Below are 7547 nucleotides of genomic sequence, written 5' to 3' on the forward strand. Positions count from 1 at the left end.
TCCCCAGCTCTGAAGGAGACTCTGGCTGCGGAGACGAGATCTGAGACCAAGGCGGGGAAAGGTAAGTTGCCTGCGATTTGTACGTGTCCCATGGCATTCCGGATGTGTCTTGGTAGGTTCAGAGGCTAGTCTGTAAGGATGCACCATAGTAGAATGGCCATGTCCGCAGTGAGGAGGACTCGTGAGTGCTCGGAAAGACGTAATGGGACATGATCTGTGCCCATACGCGAGCCTCCAAGGTAAGTGCCGAAGCCGAAATTCCCTTAGGGCGGGTACGATGGTATCCGTCGATCCATCGGCTGCCAGGTAGTGCGATAACTCTGAGAACGGCGTCCTAGTCAAATTGGTACATATGGCGCTTGAGTGCGGCTTCTTGAAAGGCGTCCAAACCTTCTGGAATAGGGGGAAGACCTAGAGATTTTTGAATGGCCGCTTCTGTAATGGGGACTTGCTTCTGACGGACAAAGACAGACTGTAGGGTTGGCAGGTGGAAGTTGGAGTAGAACTCGACTACCCAAGAAAGATTGACCATCCTCGGCTGTCTCTGTAGGAAACCCCATTGTCTTTGTGCAATTTGCGGCTCAACAAAGGTAGCAATATGGTTTGGGAGGAGAAGAAGGTATTCGTTGTTGTAGCTCCTTTCTGCCAGGATGGGGAACATCTGCTCACAGTAGCGATTGGGAAATCGTGCAGTGTCCTTTGCTGGGAAGGCTTTTTCTTTATCATCAACCTTTATAATCCTCTTAAGTCTCTTTGTTGAGGGTTTAACCGCAGTTGAAGAGGGTTCTGCCACTAATGCTCTTTTTGTTCCTCTTCTTGCTGTGGATTTGGGAGTAGCTTTCTCTTTTCCTTTCTTGGTGGCCATTCTGAAAAAGGGAAGAGAAAGTAAATTAAATTCAAAGAGATAAAGCTAGGAAGAGAACGGAAAAGGGTGGTTATGAATGCACAGTAAAAGGTAAATGATGTTATCACATGGTCATGACTACATGTGAAAAGTCATCAATGGAAAATAGTTAGTGCATATGATGACAAGTGAATGCAAGGTGTTTATTGGCATGCTGGCAAAGGCATGAGTAGCATAGATCAAGCATCACTCGTAACAAACCATCACGTTTGTATTGACAATTATTTATAACGAATAAAATATAAAAGGGGTTTTATGAAAAACGGGCATTTAATAGTAGAGTAGAATAACGTAGAAAAGTGCAAAATGCCATATGGGCTTTTTCACAAACACATAGCATGCATGGTGAAATAATGTATGGAAAGTATTAAATTGAACATGCAAGCAACCCTTTAAAAAGTAATATATAATTGCCAACAAATTTAGAACAATCTATAAGCATATAATGAGAAATAATGACTCAAAAAAATTTCTAACACCAAGTAAAAAGGAAGAAAATATGAATAATGAAAGGAGAAAGAAAAGAAAAGAAGATAACATATAAAAATAAGAAGAAAAATAGAAAAGTAAGGAGAGAAGAAGAAAAAGAAAACCTTGTTAATGGGGGAGAGAGAGAGTGTGAGGGTGTAAAAAGTGAGAAAGAAGGAAGAAGGAGGAAGGAAAAAGGGAGGAGGAAGAAATAAGGAGGGAAAAGAGAAAATAGGATTTGAGGAGAAAAAGATAAGATAAGTGGCAAATCAGGGAAGCTGTGCGGCGCAATCGACGCGGTCGTGTGGGGCACGCGGTCGTGCGACTTGCGCTGATACTGATTGACGCGGTCGCATCGGTCACAAGGTCGCGTCACCCGTTTTATGCCACTGGCGCGAGTGCAGCCTCGCACTCGCACAACTCTGTTAAAAATCATTAATTGCCAAATATTGGGTGACGCGATCGCGTAGGGCATGCGATCGCGTGAGTGGCCATTAGAAGGATATGACGCGGTTGCGTCGGTCACGCGGCCGCGTGGGAAGGATTGTGCGTTCAGCACCAATCCAGCACCACTCTAGCACAACTTTCGGTCGTGCACCCTTTTGACGTCGAATTCTAGGGCACGCGGCCGCGTGGGTCACGCAGTCGCGTGGGAGGCTAGTGTTCCCATGTGACACTGACGCGTCGGAGACGCGGTCGCGTGGGACAATTTGTGCCATTGGCACGCCTCCAGCCACGCTCCTGCGTGACTCTCTGTTTGTTTTTTATTTTCTCCCATCTCCTTGCGATGTGGACGCGTCAATGATGCGGTCGCATCGCGTAACATTTTTTTCAATTAAAAATAAAAGTATGTAAATGCAAATGCATGAAATGTACTAATAAAGAGAAGAGTTATTAAATAGAAAAACTAAAAATAAAGGAAAGAACGATCATACCATGGTGGGTTGTCTCCCACCTAGCACTTTGCTTTAACGTCCGTAAGTTGGACGCTCCATTAGCTCAATCTTTGGCTATGTGAGGATCTTCCAAGAGGAAGATCTCGAGCTCCTTATTTTTCTGCATCCGCTCTCCATGGTACAGCTTTAAACGATGTCCATTAACTTTGATTAGTTCAGAGCTGGAAGGATGGCTTAGGTGATAAACTCCGTACGGTTCGGCCTTCTCTACTCTGTATGGACCTTCCCATCTTGATTTCAACTTGCCTGGCATGAGCCTCAGTCGAGATTTGTAAAGGAGGACTAAGTCTCCAGGTTGAAACTCTTTTCTCTTAATGTGCTGATCATGTACAGCCTTCATCTTCTCCTTGTATAGTCTTGAATTCTCATAAGCTTCTAGGCGAAGGCTTTCCAATTCTCGCAGTTGCAATTTCCTTTCAGCTCCGGCTGCCTCAATTCCCATGTTGCACTTCTTTACTGCCCAAAAGGCTTTGTGCTCGACTTCAACAGGGAGATGACAAGCCTTTCCATAGACTAAGCGGAAAGGACTCATCCCAATAGGTGTTTTGTATGCGGTTCTGTACGCCTAAAGTGCATCTTGTAGCCTGGTGCTCCAATCTCTTCTATGAGGTTTGACTATCTTCTGCAAGATACGCTTTATCTCTTTGTTTGACACCTCGGCTTGCCCATTAGTCTGAGGATGGTATGCTGTTGCAACCTTATGAATTATTCCATGCTTCTTCATTAATCCTGTTAGTCTCCTGTTACAAAAATGGGTGCCTTGATCGCTCACGATTGCTCGTGGTGATCCAAAGCAACAAATAATGTGGTTTCTCACAAAGGAAACAACAGTGTTAGCATCATCAGTGCGGGTAGGAATTGCTTCCACCCATTTGGAAACATAATCCACAGCTAACAATATATAAAAATAACCATTAGAATTTGGAAATGGACCCATGAAGTCAATGCCCCAAACGTCAAAAATTTCATAGAAAAGCATAATTTGTTGAGGCATCTCATCCCTCCTGGATATATTACCAAATTTTTGGCGTGGGAAACAAGATCTACAAAATTTAGCAGCGTCTCTAAAAAGTGTAGGCCACCAGAATCCACAGTCTAAGATTTTTCTAGCTGTTCTTTGAGGGCCAAAATGTCCTCCACTCTCAGATGAGTGACAGGCCTCTAAGATGGACTGGAATTCTGATTGAGGCACACACCATCTAATTACCTGGTCAGCGCCACATCTCCATAAATATGGGTCATCCCATATATAATATTTAGACTCGCTTTTCAGCTTGTCTCTTTGATGCTTAGAAAAGTTTGGAGGAAAAGTGCGGCTAACTAGATAATTAGCTACAGGTGCATACCAAGGGACTACCTCGGATACTGCTTGCAGGTTATCAAATGGGATATTATCAGCTATAGGAGTGGGGTCATCTGAAATGTGCTCAAGGCGACTCAAGTGGTCTGCCACTAAATTTTGGTTACCACTCCTATCCTTAATTTCTAAATCAAATTCTTGTAATAGCAGTATCCAACGTATAAGCCTTGGTTTGAACTCCTTTTTAGCTAATAGATACTTTAGAGCTGTGTGGTCCGAGTACACTACTACCTTCGTACCAAGTAAATAGGCTCGAAATTTATCCAGAGCAAAAACAATAGTAAGAAGCTCTTTCTCAGTAGTAGTGTAATTGGATTGTGCTGCATCTAGAGTTTTAGACGCATAAGCAATAACAAAAGGGTCCTTACCTTCACGCTGAGCCAATGCTGCTCCTCCCGCATGGTTGGAAGCGTCGCACATTATTTCGAATGGCTGGCTCCAGTCCGGTCTTCTCACAGTTGGAGCTTGAGTTAGGGCGGTCTTCAGCTTATCAAACGCTTGTTTGCAATCTTCACTGAACTCAAACTCAATATCCTTCTGCAGTAGTCTGGATAAGGGAAGTGCAACCTTACTAAAGTCCTTAATGAATCTCCTGTAAAAATCTGCATGGCCAAGGAACGAGCGGACTTCCCTCACAGAAGAGGGGTAAGGTAAACTAGAAATAACATCCACCTTTGCTGGATCTACAGAAATGCTAGTATTAGACACAACATGTCCTAGTACAATCCCTTGTTTAACCATAAAGTGACATTTTTCAAAATTTAATACAAGGTTTGTACTGACACATCTATCTAATACTGTAGATAATCCATCTAAGTAAAGGCTAAAGGAATCGCCATAAACACTAAAATCATCCATAAAAACTTCCGTACAGTCCTCAATAAGATCAGAGAAAAGACTCATCATGCACCTTTGGAAGGTAGCTGGTGCATTGCACAAGCCAAAGGGTATTCTCTTGTAAGCATAAGTCCCAAAAGGACATGTAAAAGTAGTCTTTTCCTGATCCTCAGGAGCTATATGAATCTGGAAATAACCTGTGTAACCATCTAGAAAACAATAATGTGATTTACCTGACAGGCGATCCAGCATTTGATCAATGAATGGAAGAGGATAGTGATCCTTACGGGTTGCTTGGTTGAGGCGTCTTTAATCAATGCAGACCCGCCAAGCGTTCTGTACTCTGGTTGCTATGAGCTCTCCATGCTCATTTTTCACTATAGTGACTCCAGACTTCTTTGGCACTACTTGTACTGGGCTTACGCATTCACTGTCTGAGATGGGATAGATGATATCTGCCTCCAGTAGTCTAGTCACTTCCTTTTTGACAACCTCTAAGATAGTGGGGTTCAGTCTTCTCTGGGGTTGATGAACGGGCCTTGCTCCCTCTTCTAAAAATATTCTGTGCTCACATACTTGAGGGTTGATGCCTACTATATCTGCCAAACTCCACCCAATTGCCTTCTTGTGCCTCCTCAGCACACTTAGTAACTGCTCTTCTTGTTGAGAAGTGAGTTCCCTTGCAATGATAACTAGACACTTTTGCTTGTCCTTAAGGTAAGCATATTTGAAGTGTGGAGGAAGGGATTTTAATTCTAACTTCTGGTCATGGTCAGGCTCTGGGTTGTCTGGAGCTGGCAACAATGGGAAAGCACTGTCATTGTCCTCTGAGAATGTCCCCACACGTGGACCTTGTCCTGTGTGCTTCTCTTTTAGCTCCTCTTAGTGAACTTCAGCCACGGTTTCATCTATAATGTCACACTGGAAGATAGAATGATCTTCTGGAGGGTGCTTCATAACTCCATTCAGATTGAAACTTACTAATCGGCCATCTATTTTAAAAGAGTATGTTCCTGAAAAAGCATCCAATTTGAACTTAGATGTCTTCAGGAATGGTCTTCCAAGTAGGATTGATGATGGCTTCTCTGAGTCATTTTGGGACATCTCCAGAATATAAAAATCAGTGGGGAAATGTGAGTCCCTTAATGCCCACTAATACATCTTCAGCAACTCCAACCACTGTAATAATGCTTTTATCTACTAACACAAAACAAGCTGCCGACCTTTTTAAGAGAGGGAGCCTCAAAATATCATATATAGACAAAGGCATTATACTCACACGTGCTCCTAAATCACACATGCAGTCAGAAATTATCACACCACCAATAGTATAATTAACCATACAAGGACCTGGGTCACTACACTTCTCAGGTAAACCACCCATTAAAGCAAATATGGAACTACCTTAAGAAATAGTTTCTAATTCATTAATTTTGTCTTTATGTATACATAAATCTTTTAGAAATTTTGCATATTTAGGTACCTGTTGAATAACATCAAAAAGAGGAACAGTTACCTCAACCTTTTTGAATATCTCTACCATTTTGGGATCAGGTTCCAGCTGCTTCCTGGGCTTCCTTGCAAGTTGTGGAAATGGAATAGGAGTGGTGTCTTCTGCAGTATCTGTGCCCTGTGGTGCTTCCTCCTGTGGTTGAACTTCTTCTTTTTCAGCTATGTCCTGTGTGTCCTCTTCCTCTTCAACATCTTCTATTTCCACTACCTCTTCAGCTGAGGCGTGTTCTGGTGGGCTTGGCTCCTCCTAATTCCTCTCCTGCAGTGTGGTTCTGGACCTTAGGGTGATGGCATTAATGCCACCCTTGGGTTATTGGAGCTCAAAGGCTGGTTATTGGAGTTATTCATTGATCCAATCTGTGAGACAAGAGCTTGCAAAGTAGCGTTCAGACCATTTAGAGTGGCATTAATGTTATTTTCCATGGTCTATTGTCTCCGATCAATAGATTGTAGTAAATCATCATTAGAAGATGAGGAAGGATAAGTAATTTGAGAGGTCTGCTATTGGGTATTCTGTGGTCTTTGGGATTGTCTTAGGTAAGGTGCTCTGTAAGGCTGGTTCTGGTTCTGCTGCCTGTTGTTGTTATTATTCTACCTCTGATTTCCCTGATTGTCTCTGCCTCTTCTGTTGTTGTTGTCCCTTCAATTCTGGTTAGAATTGTCCTGCCATCCATGGTTGTAATTGCCACCTTGATTGTACCCTTGGTTGGGGCGGTCATAGAAGTTATGAGTGGCTGCTACGGTGTTGTCTTCCTGCTGGAGCTGCGAACACTCATCAGTATAGTGGCTATAATCAGCACAAATTTTGCAAACTCTCTGTGGGATTAACTGTTGGTTTTGCTGTGGTGGAGAAGGTTGAGCTTGCTGAACTTGTTGTTGATTCAATTGCATCTGCTTCAGCAAGTTGGTCATTTCACAGATACTCTGAGTTAGAGCAACAGTCTCTCTGCTAGAGGATACTTCTGCAACAGCTTTTGAACGGCCTTGTTTCTGCCTGTGATTCCGAGTAGATTCAGCTAAGTCGCTGATCAATTGCCATGCCTCATCAGTGGTCTTGTACTTTTTCATAGACCCATTGCTAGCACTTTCTAATGTGGTCTTATCTTGGGGCCTCATGCCTTGTGTGACGTAACCGAGTAATACTATCTTGTCAATCATATGGTGGGGGCATGCTTCCAGAAGATTATTGAAGCACTCCCAGTATTCATAGAGAGTCTCAGATTCATCCTGAACAATCATGGAAATGTCTTTCCTCAGTTTATCAGTAACTTCAGCTGGAAAGAATTTTTCCAAGAATTCTCTTCTCAGTGTATCCCAGTTGGATACAGTTGCTACTGGTTGAGTGTAGTACCACTCTCTTGCCTTACCCTCAAGAGAAAATGGGAAAGCTTTCAGCAAAATTGAGGTTTCATCTGCACCATCACGCCTGACGGTAGAACAGGCTGCTTGAAAATCTCTCAGGTGCTTGATAGGCTCTTGAGCAGGCAAGCCATGAAACTTGGGCATCAAA

General features: G+C 43.0%; 1 non-coding gene across 1 annotated transcript; it reads left to right on the top strand.

The window, feature by feature from the left end:
- Positions 1-7189: 7189 nt before the first annotated feature.
- LOC112788115 (small nucleolar RNA R71) lies at positions 7190-7297 on the top strand. The gene has a single exon (XR_003195494.1). It is a non-coding gene; the product is annotated as a small nucleolar RNA R71 (small nucleolar RNA).
- The last annotated feature ends 250 nt before the right edge of the window (positions 7298-7547 follow it).

The sequence above is a fragment of the Arachis hypogaea genome, chromosome 20 (assembly GCF_003086295.3).
Source record: "Arachis hypogaea cultivar Tifrunner chromosome 20, arahy.Tifrunner.gnm2.J5K5, whole genome shotgun sequence".
Taxonomy (NCBI): Eukaryota; Viridiplantae; Streptophyta; class Magnoliopsida; order Fabales; family Fabaceae; genus Arachis; species Arachis hypogaea.